The following is a 14199-nucleotide window of genomic DNA, read 5'->3' as shown; positions in this document are numbered from 1 at the left end:
ATGCTGCCCCCCCCCCAGCTCAGGCTTCTGAGCTGTCAAGTTGACCAGAGCCCTCCAACTTCTACCACAGAAGTATGTCTTGCACAGTAGAAATGGAGGGGGAAGGACTGGGTTAGAATTGAGTTGGGTCTGGTATTTGAGATAATCTTGGGCCTGCAGGGGTTCCTTGCTAACTCCACTTGTGCCTGGGTGTATAGTGGGTATATAGGGAAACTAGCCTCTTTAGAGTAAACATTTTCTAATCAGCTTTATCAGTCATATCTGAATTTATCTTATTTGTGGAAAATGCCAATATATTAGCAGGCATGTATGATACACAAGGTGACCCTACCAACTTAATGACATAATACATTATCCTTAATGAAGTCAATATCTTGTCTTTTAGCTGTCTGTCTATTGGGGCGATTAATTGCCGTGTCATTAAAGTTAGCTCTCTTTTCATTTGAGCTTGACAAGTCCCATAAAACTAATGTTCTTAGTTATCCGCTGCTGGAATAGGATGGAGGATGGAGGAAATTGTAGGACAAGTAAGGGGGTACTGCTACAGCTAACTCAAAGGCCTTTTTCCAGTGACTGTGTGCATCCCTCCTTCCCTGGGGCTCTCTTGATAGTTGAAATTCCAAACAGAGACAGCCGGCTCTGATTTAACCAAAGGTTCAAGGCAGAAAAAAGACAATGCCATGGGAAAATGACACCTAATTTGTGAGTTTTTTTTTTTTTTTAATTTTTAAAACAATTTCGTAGCAGAAATTTGGTTATTAGAACAGTCTATTCGGTGAACAGATTTGCCATGTTCCCTCCAAAACCAAGGTATGTGAGCAGCTAGCCTTGCAACAGGGTAAGATAATGGACAGTGGGAACCATATATATTCATTAAGCTTTGAATTTTTCTTTTTTTAGTTTAATAGGCTCTCTGAGAGGGGAGGAACATGGAAGGGAGGGAGAGGCTATGTGAATGGTCCTAACAAACACCAGCTCCTTGTGGACAGTGCAGGAGCAATTGTGCCTGGGCCATACCGCTAATTGTGGAGCAGAAGCCTCACTCCCTGCCTTCCCCCTACCTCTGAAACTACAAGACAGGATGGCTGTAATTTACAGTGTGTTATCTTTGTCTATAGCGGCAAGATGATATGAAGTAAATCAAGGTACGAGTAATGAAAGACTGAGAATTTATTCCTCGGAGCACACTTTAAAGTGTAGTATCTGTTATAGTGGCACCGCCTGAAGACCCTGGAATGAGACTTGGATGAAGGGCAATAAAGCAGCATAGAGGCTCATGTTAATGTTGTTTGTCTGAGGTTAGTAATTGGGTTCCGCTGATGAGTTGTGTGAAGACAAAGTGAGAATCCCGGCTAGTATTGTAAATCTTACATTGTTGGAACAAGAAGCAATCCTAACAAATATTGATCCTCTTCGTGCCCAGAGGCGAGAAGGGAAGCTGCGAACTACAGAGCTTGGACTTGTTTCAATAGCACCAATTACCTTAGTGAAACCTGTTCTGTGCATGAAATCCCAGGGTGGCCTCAAACGCTGAATTAGCCATGATTAGGCTTTTTAGATGGATCTCCCCCAAATCACGCTGGCTTAGCATTCTGTCTCAATTATCCTTGCTATCCGAAGAATAAATTTTGGGTGAAGAAATGCCTTCCAGTTGTCAGAGGCCCTGGGAGATGCGTGGATCCAGCTATGAGTTTTCGGCCAGCCACTGTTTTAAATACACAAGGGTCTGAAGGAATGGGACCATCAGATTTCACAGAACAACATTAAGTTTCAAGGAATCCTGCTCCATTACCTTGGACTTTATTGTTGTTTGGAGGGATCTGTATTTGCAGTGTTCATATGTTCACAGTTCTCTTGGGGATGACCTGAAGGGCAGGAAACACATCTCCAGTTTTTTGAGTTTGGAGATTGCCCCCTATGCATCATTTCTCTTGGGAAGTTCTTCTACAGGTCTGCCTCATGGTGCTTGAATATGAGGCATCTTTCCAGATACCTGAGAAGAAATAAAATGTGGGTAAAATCAGAGTAAGAGAGTCAACATGCTTTATGTCTTTTCTTCCTGGGAAGAAACCATTTCTTGGCATCTCTTGGGACCTTCTCTCACTCCTCTATTGACTTTGGCTGCTACCTTACAGTGATTCTGCTTTGGGGGTCATTCCTTTGACTTTGGGTTGGATCAGACTAGGTGGATATTTGACATTTGGGCTCATGTGCTGCATAGCCTCAGGGCAAACGTCTTCAGAGAGGACTGCTGAACATTTGGTCACTATATGATAGCTTAATGTATTTGTGTTGTCACATAAGGTAGCAGAGAGGAAAGATAAATCTAGGAGCCCCAAGTCTCATTGCTGAGAGTAAGGATTTGAATAAAGAGTATCAATACTGCATTTCTACAGAAACTAATGCTGAGAACTGGGAGTCAGTACATTTTCAGATCCTATAACATGATAGTTAATTAGGCAATTAATTCTACAGGTACCACAAGGTGTTGCCGTGCAGTGGATTTGTAGTGGAATTAAGTGGGGCTTACATGCTGGTGGTAGGTGGTGGTGGTGGTGATATGATGTAAACAGTTCAAGGCGATTGCAAAAGTAAGAACTGGGAAAGTAGAAGGGTTAGGGTGGGTGGGGACTTTTGAATAAAGCAGTTTGTTGGCTTCATAATATACACCTGGTGTGTGGAATGTTCCAAATATTCCTCTTTTGGACTTCCAAAGTGTCTGTCTCTTGGTGCCATGCTGTGGTAAGGACACCTGATACATCTCATGCCCTACAGTCTAGTCTCTGTTCAGTTTCCAAGGTCTTTCTTAGAAACCATCTCTGCTGTGATGTCACCACAGTGTTCTGCAAACTGAAGTGAGTGAGTGCTGTCAGAGTGCCTGGGTGACATTGTTGCTCTGTGTCACTTTAGTACTTCTCACTTATCCCCTCATGTGGCAGATGCTGTCTGTTCCTCTCATCTCTACTCCTAGCCTGTGAACTCTCAAGTGCAGGAACCATGCACCTGTAATGGAATAGCCCTATAGCACTTAGCAGTATCTTGCCCATAGTGAGGGCTCCATAAATATCCTTAAAAGGAGCTAATTATGAAGAACATCTAGGAAATTTTATAATATGGTGTGTATGGTAGGTAGAGACTTCTAAAATTGTCTGCAGTTTGATCTGAGCTAAACAGTAGAAAGGCCTCAGCATTGTGTAGATATTTCATTGAGTGAGTTTGTTATATCTGAACGGACTGGTGATGTCTGCTTGCCTCTTCAGGCAACAAACACATTTTGGAAGGACTGTTAACTTGAAGGCTGCAATAAAATCTTTACCACTCTGAACAACTTGCCTTGCTGTCTGCTAAAGGGGAACAAAGGCAAGAAGTAGTTCATATAGGGAAAATGATTTGACAGCTAAAAAAATACTCACTCTGAAAATATCAATAAGCACGGCAAATGTAATTAGTTTGGGTGAAGCCCTCCCATCACCCCATGATAGGAGCCCTGCCACCTGCCGCCAGCTTGTGGGCTACCCCATGGGCTCAATGGAGCAAGGAGAGGGGAGCGAGTCCATTGCCCGATGGCCTCCAGAGGCACCTCTGAGGATTAAATAACTAATGACTATAAAGTGGTTCGTGAAAAGAGAGTGCCCTATAAAGTGTTAATTTTGGGGCTGTTAAAAATGGAAAACGACTTTTAATTTAGAAAGAGAACACTCAGCGTAAAGAGGAATAGTTGTAAGGCTTTTATCGCCACTCTACTTTCTGAAGCTCCGTGGCGACTGACGTTGGTTCATCTTACCTGCTCACAGGACTCAGGAATGAGGCTAGCCTCTCACTGCCATCCTCTCAGGAGCTCTCTCTCTTGTACCTCATCCCTTTGGGCACACCTGTGCCTTGGTTGGTTCTTCTGAGAGCCAGCTCCTGTGAATGCAGAGCATCCCATGCACAGAGAGGTACGGAAGCACCCAGAACCGCTCAGACAGTTCACTTTTACAGACTGGACACTTTCAGTGAAAACACTGGGGACAGTAGCCAGGCTGTTCTGTTGTCAGCCACCAAGGAACATGAACATTTATCTTCTTGTTGGATTGGAATATTCAGATTTCTCTTGAGAATAAGAATTTTACCAATAATCCCTAGCTTATCTTGCATGTACTTTTACTCCATGTCACATTGATGTAGTTGGAGATTTAAAATCCATGGTTATTTTTCTCTAGCCCATATTATTATTTTGTGATTTGTGCATTGTGTGTGTGTTAATGATAGTATATAGAATTGACTCAGGAAGGTCCTTCACTCTAACCTGCACCAATAAGAAGGGATGAGGGCTTTCTTATTGTATTAATTAGGGTTTCTATATCTGTGAACACACACCATGATGATGCCAACTCTTATAAAGGAAAGCATTTAACTGGGGCTGGCTTACAGTTCAGAGGTTTAGTCTGTTATGGTCACTGAGGGAAACATGGTGGCACACAGGCAGACATGATACTGGAGAAGTGGTTACTAGTTATACATCTGGATCCTCAGGCAGCAGGAAGAGAGAGAGATAAGAGTGAGTCAACTAGATCTGGCTTGAACTTCCAAAACCTCAAAGCCTACCCCCAGTGACATACTTCCTCTAACTGACTCTAACAAAGCCATATGTCCTAATCCTTTCAAATAATGCCACCCCCATAAGCCTATGGGGGCCATTTTCATTAAAGCCACCACACTAGTTTTGGCTGTGAGAAAACACTGACCAAAAGTAACATAGGGAGGAAAGGGTTTATTTGGCTTATACTTCCAAGTCACAGTCCATTGCTGGGAAGTCAAGCAGGAACTTGAAGGCAGAATTTGCTTTCCTGGCTCATTCACAGACTCAAGAGTTGCTAGTTTTCTTATATACCAAGGGCCATCTGCCCAGGGATTGATACTGCCCATGGTGTCCATCAATTAACAATGAAAACAGTCACTCACAGAATTGCCCATAGACCAACCTGATAGAGACATTTGGTCAATTGAGACAGATAAGACATTTCTTAGGTAATTCTAAACTGTGTAGGTTGACAGTCATTGCTAACAAGGACACTCATTTCCTTTATCTTTGGTTCTTCTAATGACAAATACTTTGACACTGAATTCTACCTCTAGCAATTCACAGCTGGTGGGTGATATGTTTATTATATCAAAACACTGTTAGGTGGTGATTGACATTCATTCATTCCAGTTAACCCAGGTGCCATTCTGAAAGCTACACTATTTAATATGCTCTAATCTTTCTTATCAGCACTTGAACAGGGAGCTTGGGATCCTAAGCATAGCCTTTTGATGATAAAAGAAATAATTATATATTTTTGTAATAACATATTGTATCTCAAATCACTTACATCTTTATTTTATTGTCTTAGTAAGGGTTTATATTGCTGTGGTAAAACACCATGATCAAAAGTAAGTTGGGGAGGAAAGGGATTATTTGAATTTACGTAGCCTTAATCATAGTCCATTGAGGGATGCCAACACAGGAACATGGGGGCAAGAACTGAAACACAGGCCACGGAGACATGTTGCTTACTGGATCACACCTCATGGCTTCCTCAATGTGCTTTTTAGGGCTTATTCCTCCCCCAATAAACTGGGCCTTCCCATATCAATCATCAGTTAATCCTACAGACTTGATACAGGAGAAATTTATTCAATTAAGATTGCCTCTTCCCAGATAGGACTAGATTTATGTCAAGCTGTTAAAAAGTCAACCACACTTACCTCAGTTCCCATGAAGCTGGTGATGACAGGTTTGGTAGTTAATCATTTGCAGAAAGTTAGGGGCAGGTAGCAATCCGTCTGACTGGTAATTAATCAGAGATGCACCTCTAAGGCTGATACTATGAGTACCACCTGTTTATATTTAATTGATAATAATCTAACTAAACCCCATTGGATTGCAGTGGTGACTTGGAGGACTTGGCCTAGGTATACTTCTCTGTGTTTATGAATTCTGATAGTAGGTTTTAGAAGGGTTATCTTCTTGGAATCTGGAATTATGTAAGATATGAACTATTGTAATGCCATAAAATGTAACACTAAACAGCCAGATAGAATTGGTTCTGTCTAATTTCAAAAATCATATATTTAACTTCATTATTTTTACATAAAAATCATTAGATAGAAATAGATGCTAACTATATGAAGTAAGTATAGACTTTCTGTCTGTTTAATAATCATAACATAGTTATGTCACCAATACTGTTAATAGATAGCTAAGAGATAATGGCATGGATAGTAACAGATCAATTACCATGTGTTGACTACTATTCTTGGCACTTATCTTAGGAGATGTTAACATATTAAATCAAATCAAATGTAGCCTTTCTGTTTAAGGATATTTGTAATTTATTAGTACTAACACATAATATTCTATACATAACCATTTGGTTTCATGAATAATAGGGCTGCAAATAACTGGGGTTGTTTCCTATTGCAGGGTTGACAATTTCAAGTCACAAACAGTTATTCAACATTATTTGTGGAAAATCTGAACAGTTTGTGCATGGTTATGTAGTTTGGTGCCCCAATAACACATTACTGTTCCATATTGAAGTATCAAAACTTTGACTAAATTCCAAAAACATAAGGAAAAAAAATTGAATGAAGAAAAATCTTAACATATTCTAACACCCTACCTTCACTGTCTTTGTTTGTTTGTTTGTTTCTTTCTTTCTTTCTTTCTTTCTTCCTTCCTTTGTAGAATATAAGATTTATCTGACAATGTTTTTTTCCAGCCTATAGGATTTCTTTGAACTTTGAAAACCCAAACAAAGTTCTGTTTCTGTTCACATGACATTGTGTTTTATTACCATCACTGCTAGTGGACAATTAGGGATCACTTCCATATTCTATAACCTCCATTGTTTTTCATAGGAAGTCATAATAAACAATAATTTTTAATAGTTGTTTTTCTATATTTAAGGTCTCTATTTTTTCAAGATTTGTCTCTGATTTCTCAGAAGTTTGACAGTAATATTCATAGCTATATTTGGCTTTAAATTTATACTCTATTAATTTATTTAAGTTTTTCATCTGCATGTTTTAATTTTTAATATTTTCCATTGATTTGTAAATATTATGCATATGTATGTTTAAGTATACATGCATACAAATGTATTTTTCTGGTTTCATTTATGTTATTTTCTTCACCTAGTACTCTAATGTATGTGTTAGAACATTTGTAATTCTGTTATAGATCATTGCATATGTGTACTGGTAATAGTTTTTCTTCCTATCTCTTATTGTGATATTCTTTGTTGATTGAACTTCAAGGGACTGTCCCTTTCCTTTCTATAGTCTCCTTTTAAAGCCATGTCTACTATCTGTAGTTTTCATGTTGAATATTATTATTCTCCAAGTTTTTCTTTTGATTCTCTCATTATTTCATTTCTCTGATGAAATGTTCCTTTTATTATTATACTTATTTATTATAGATATAATTTCCCTTAATACTTTGGTCATGTTTATTTCAATATAACTAAACTCCTGCATTTATTCTAAAGGCTTGGTCATCATGGAGTAGCATTGTTGACTTTAAAAATATACCATTTATATGTCATGTTAGATGATTTGTTATGGGAACTAACAGGCTTTGTCAATTTCCCCTCCTTTCTCTGTCTTTTTAAGTGTGCTGAGTTTTTTTTGTTTGTTTGTTTTGTTTTGCTTTGTTCATTATGTTTTCTTTCTTTCTTCCTTTCATTTTTTTTTTTTTAGATAAAAAGTTGTTACCTGTTATTAGTATTTCTTATTGGCTGACTCTGTCTTTTATATATATATATATAACCAAGTCCATTTAAATGAAAACAAACATGTATACGCAATATTTGGGAATTTGGGCGTTGTTCTTTCCAAACTACTTCCTGCTGGTAAGGGGCACTGTCATGGGGGATTCGAAGAAGATTCAGAAATCATGGCTATAGTCTGTAAGGCTGCTTTGTCCAGCTGTTTTGAATGTAGGATCACCTGGTACTCTGTTTCAGGTGGTCTGGCTTGATCAAACCACATTAGTCTGGAAGGAATCCACATCTTTTCATTTTCTGTAGAAACAAAAATAGAAATCCTTTGCTCCAGTAACTTGTCCTTGAACTTAAATTTTGGAGTCAAAGCATTTGTTTTTTTATTATAATTTATTATTTTACATGTTGATCCCAGTTCCCTCTCCCTCCCTCACTCCCTTCCTCCTTCCCTCCTTCCCTCACCTTTTACCCTCTCTGCCCTCTCACATGCACTCTAACCACCCTCCCCTCCCATCCCCCACCCCAATTCCATATGTAGGGGAATGCCATCCAGTTGGGGTCATGTAGATCTGACAGGTCCTGTGAAGTAGGGACTAGGGCTTCTCTCCTGTCTCTAGATTAAGGCAGGTATCCCTCCATGGGGGATATGTTTGCAAAGTATTTTTGTGCACCAGGGATACATCCTGGCTCCACTGTCTGAGGTCCCTTAGACTGCTCAGTCCTTCTGGCTGAGACCCATATTCAGGGGGGCCTGAGTCAGTCCCATACTGGCTCCCTAGCTATCAGTCTGGTGGCCCGTTAGCTCCTCCTTGTTCAGGTAAGCTGTCTCTATGTGTTTCTGCTGCCTGGTCTTGTCCTCTCCATCTGCATCTGGGTTCTACTTCGACTCAGTGTTTATGTATGGGTGTTTGCTCCTGTTTCCAACAGGCATTAGTTGAGGGCTCCATGGATAAGTTAGTTGTTGATCTCACTCTCCAGGAAGGGCATTTATGGTAGCCTTTCCATGGAAGCTCAAATTGTTAGTAGGCAGCAGTCTTGTAGTTCTCTAGAACTTTCTTTGTGTTCAATTTTATCTTCAAACCAATATTGGCTCCCTCTTTTATGTTCTCTTTCTTTCTCTCTCTCTCTGTTTCTCTCCCTCTCTCTCTTTCATGTCTTCTATTCCTAACCAGGCTCAATCTTCCTGGTCCCACATGATTTCCTTTCCTCCCTCTCGTTTTCTCCTACTTCTCTCTCAATTCGCTGCCCCCCCCCCACTTCCCCTGAGCTTTGGGGGACTTGTCCCTTCCAAGTTCTATGAGGGACTTTATAAGAATCTCTTAGAATACACCTTGTATATTAGTTCCTCTGGTGGTGTGAATTATTGGACCCTTTGATATGGGTCTAAAATCCATATATAAGTGAGTACGTACTGTGTTCGTCTTTTTGTGACTGGGTTACCTCACTCAAGATGGTTTCTTCAAGTGCCATCCACTTGCCTGCAAATTTCAAGATAACATTATTTTTTTCTGCAGAGTAGTATTCCATTGTGTAGATGTGCCACATCTTCATTAACCATTCTTCAATTGAGGGGCATCTAGGTTGCTTCCAGGTTCTTGCTATTACAAATAGTGCTGCTATGAACATAGTTGAACAGATGTCTTTGTTGCATGGATGTGAATCCTTTGGGTATATGTCTAAGAGGGGGATTGCCGGGTCCTATGGTAAACTACTTCCCATTTTCCTGAGGAACCGCCATACTGATCTCCAAAATGGCTGTATGAGTTTGCACTCCCACCAGCAGTGGAGGAGTGTTCCCCTTTCTCCACATCCTCTCCAACATGAGTCATCATTGGTGTTTCTAACTTTAGCCATTCTGGCAGGAGTAAGATGGTATCTCAAAGATATTTTGATTTGCATTTCCCTGATAGCTAAGGATGTGGATCATTTTCTTAAGTGTCTTTCAGCTTTTTTGATGTCCTCTATTGAGAATTCTTTCTTTAGTTCTGTACCCCATTTTTAAATAGGGTTATTTGGTGTTTTGTGGAATAGTTTCTTGAGTTCTTTGTATATTTTGGAGATCAGCCCTTTGTCGGATATAGGATTGGTGAAAATCTTTTCCCAGTCTGTGGGCTGCCGTTTGGTCTTGTCCACTGTGTCCTTTGCCTTACAGAAGCTTCTAAGTGTGAAGAGGTCTCATTTATTAATTGTTTCTCTCAGTGTTTGTGCCCCTGGAGTTATGTTCAGAAGCAGTCTTTTATACCACTTTGTTCAAGGGTACCTCCTACTTTCTCTTCTAAGAGGTTCAGTGTGGCTGGATTGATGTTGAGGTCTTTGATCCATTTGGACTTGAGTTTTGTGCATGGCGACAGACATGGGTCTATCTGCAGTCTTCTACACACCCTCATCCAATTGTGCAAGCACCATTTGTTGAAGATGCTGTCTTCACCCCATTGTATAATTTAAGCTGTTTTGTCGAAAATCAGGTGTTCATAGGTGTATGGGTTAATATCAGGATTTTCAATTCAATTCCATTGGTCTACCTGTTTATTTTTATGCCAATACCAGGCTGTTTTCAGAACTACAGCTCTGTAGTAGAGCTTAAAGTCAGGAATGGTGATGCCTCCTAAAGTTCTTTTATTGTATAGGGTTGTTTTGGCTATCCTGGGTCTTTTGTTTTTCCATATAAAGTTGATTATTATCCTTTCAAGGTCGGTGAAGAATTGTGGTGGGATTTTAATGGGGATTGCATTGAATCTGTAGATTGCTTTTGGCAAGATTGCCATTTTTACTACGTTTATCCTACCTATCCAAGAGCATGGGAGATCTTTCCATTTTCTGGTATCTTCTTTAATTTCTTTCTTTAGAGCCACAAAGTTCTTATTACATAGGTCTTTTACTTGTTTGGTAAGCGTTACACCAAGATACTTTATGTTGCTTGTGGCTATTGTAAAGGGTGATATTTCTCTGATTTCTTTCTCTGTCTCTTTGTCATCTGAAAAAAGTAGGGCTACTGATTTTTTTGAGTTTATCTTGTATCCTGCTAGTTTGCTGAAGGTGTTTATCAGCTGTAGGAGTTCCCTGGTAGAGTTTATTGGGTCGCTTATGTAAACTATATCATCTGCAAATAGAGACAGTTTGACCTCTTCCTTTCCAATTTGGATCCACTTAATCTCCTTTTATTGTCTTATAGCATTAGCTAGAACTTCTAGTACGATATTGAAGAGATATGGAGAGAGAGGGCAGCCTTGTCTTGTTCCTGATTTTAGAGGAATTGGCTTAAGTTTTTCTCCATTCAGTTTGATGTTGGCAGTTGATTTGCTGTATATCGCTCTTATTATGTTTAGGTATGTTCCTGTTATCCTTGACCTCTCCAAGATCTTTATCATGAAAGGGTGTTGAATTTTGTTGAAGGCTTTTTCCGCATCTAGGGAGATAATCATATGGTTTTTCTTTTTCTGTTTGTTTATATGGTGGATCACGTTGATAGATTTTTGTATGTTAAACCATCCCTGCATTCCAGGGATGAAGCCTACTTGGTCATGGTGGATGATTTCTCTGATGTATTCTTGAATTCAGTTTGCCAGTATTTTATTGAGTATTTTTGCATCGATGTTCATCAGGGATATTGGTGTGTAGTTTTCTTTCTTAGTTGTGTCTTTGTGAGGCTTGGGTATCAAGGTTATTGTGGCTTCATAAAAAGAGTTTGGCAATGAACCTTCTGTTTCTATTTTGTCGAACAGTTTGAGGAATAGTGGTATTAGTTATTCCTTGAATGTCTGGTAGAATTCTGCATTGAATCCATCTGGCCCTGTACTTTTTTTGGTTGGAAGGCTTTCAATGACTGCTTCTATTTCATTGCAGGTTATAGGTCTATTTAAGTTGTTTGTCTGTTCTTGATTTAATTTTGGTAAGTGATAGCTATCCAGAAATTTGTCCATTTCCTTTGAATTTTCAATTTTTGTGGAATACAGATTTTCAAAGTATGACCTGAAAATTGTCTGGATTTCCTCTGTGTCTGTTGTTATGTTCCCCTTTTTGTTTCTGATTTTGTTAATTTGCATGTTCTCTCTCTGCTTTTTCATCAATTTGGATAAAGGTTTGTCTATCTTGTTGATTTTCTCAAAAAACCAACTCTTTGTTGCATTGATTTTTTTTGTATTGTTTGCCTGGTTTCTATTTTGTTGATTTCAGCCCTCAAGAAGTTAGGTCTCAACTGGGATTAACAGACATCTATAGAACATTCCATCCAAAGACAAAAAAATATACCTTCTTCTCTGCTCCACATGGAACCTTCTCTTAAATCGACCACATACTAGGTGGCATAACAAACCTCAACAGATACAAGAGAATAGGAATAGTCCCCTGTATCTTATTGGACCACCATGCTATAAAATTGGAATTCAACAACAACACAAATAGCAGAAAACCTGCAAATTCATGGAAACTGAACAATGTGCAATTGCACCACGCCTGGGTCAAAGAAGAAATAAAGAAAGAAATTAACGACTTTCTAATATTCAACGAGAATGAGGACACAACATACCCGAACTTATGGGACACCTTGAAAGCAGTGCTACGAGGGAAGTTCATTGCACTAAGTGCCCATATGAAGAAAACAGAGGATAGTCACACAAGAGAATTAACAGCGCAACTGAAAGCCTTAGAACAGAGAGAAGCGAACTCACCCTGTAGTAGTAGATGCCAGGAAATAATCAACTTGAGGGCTGAAATCAATAAAATAGAAACCAGGAAAACAATACAAAAAAAATCAATGCTCTGTCTCAATATTAACACATTTCTATCAATCTAAGTATTTCCACATGGTCTTATCTTACCAGAGCGAGAGAGAGAGCCTGGAGTTCTACCATGTTGGTACTATATCTTGAAACTCCTCATTATGGTTTAGCAGACAGAAGACTTGTCTGAATTCAGATTAAAATCCTCTGTACAGCATCTGGATCTTTCTTCCTTTCAGATTTCGTTTTGTTATTTTACATTGAATCTTACCATGTTCCCAGAAAATATGAAGCTCAGGGTCATCCACGAACTTACTGTTGCTTTAATGCTTGTGATATCCTCGCCTTTGTGGTCCTCCTCTCTGAGATCTTTCACTTTCCATCTCCTGTATAATTGACAAAAACCCATCTTTTAATCTTTTAGCAAATAGCACAGTAACTTTCTGTTTATATTTTATCCATTGTGCCTTAAGGGTCAACTTCCATTTAGTATTTCATCACTTTCCTGTTTTTCTCTACTGTCTTTCCATAATGTTTTAAAATACATTGCGTCAAAATTCAGAATTCTTACTTATTGGAGGAATAGTCTACTATAAACCACTGTGACATTTCTGGATGTTGAATTTCCAGTCTTCTCAGATAAGCTAGTATTATCAGTGTAGTCTACAAAATCTTTTGATTATTCATGGCAGGTACATACACTGATATTTAAATATCAACAAGGGAAAATATCATTTCTATGAGCTAAAAATGTCCTGTCCATCTTCAGTTTATAAAAATATGGTCTGTAATTAAAATAATTATCTCCATTTCATAAGTAAATAGCTGTGCTCTGTAACTCTTGAGTGTAAGATGAACCCAGAATATTACAAGGAATAGTGGTGCTTGTATGCTTTATGTTGCCTTTGATGAAAGTGTTATTCTTTTAAATAAAATAAATGCATTTTTAAAAATCTGGTCTGATTCAGATCACCATCTTAGGAATTGGTAAGTAAATTCTAGCAGAGGACACAACCTTGTTGCAGTTATTTGCTGCTACATTGTTGAAGATTTTGAAACACATCTCAGAGGTTCCTAACACTTGTCTAAGCACTTGTCTTATCAGACCCAGAGAAAGTCCCTTTATGTGCCTGTTGGAATATGTAACTGCTCAGATGCTAAGTTACTAGTTAGAGTTTGCAAGGAAGGTATCAGAGAATAACAACCATTTTGCAGAGTAGAGAAACAGTAAGGGCAGCTGAAGGTGTAGCATCACTGCAGGCAACATGTACATTGCTTCCTTCTCTTGAATGATTCATTAAATGCTTTTGGCCCAGAGAGTTGGCTGCTTGGTATGTCAACTTGTCCTCTTTCCCCTAAATCCTCTTCAGGTAAGAATATATTAGCATTGACAGCTCTCTCCATGTGAGCACCCAATGTTCTAGTCCATGCCCTTCCTGCTGAAGAACTTGCCCTGTGCTCTTCCAGGCCCCAAACGTTGCTACCACCCTTTGCATGTAGATGCTCAGTTATGTGGCTATACCTAGGCCTTTTTGCCATTCCTCTCATAAAAGATTTAGGACCACATAGGGTATTGGTGGATCATCCATAAATCCTTGGAAGGATAATGGCAGATTCATTTGGGTGTTGGTATTTGATTTGTGGATGTGTTAAAGGTCTCAGAACCTCTTAGAAAAGTATGATGAGAAAAATACTGTTCAGACTGCCCACTTGAGTTCTTGGTTGAGCTGTGA

General features: G+C 39.0%; 1 protein-coding gene across 1 annotated transcript in view; it reads left to right on the top strand.

Moving 5' to 3' along the window:
* The window catches only part of Lrmda (leucine rich melanocyte differentiation associated), a 1031836-nt gene that overhangs the window by 490709 nt on the left and 526928 nt on the right, over window positions 1–14199 (top strand). The window lies entirely within an intron of this gene.

Source organism: Phodopus roborovskii, unplaced genomic scaffold, assembly GCF_943737965.1.
Source record: "Phodopus roborovskii unplaced genomic scaffold, PHOROB, whole genome shotgun sequence".
Classification (NCBI taxonomy): Eukaryota; Metazoa; Chordata; class Mammalia; order Rodentia; family Cricetidae; genus Phodopus; species Phodopus roborovskii.
The sequence above is the reverse complement of the archived record's forward strand: the minus strand, read 5'-3'. Positions and strand labels throughout refer to the sequence as shown.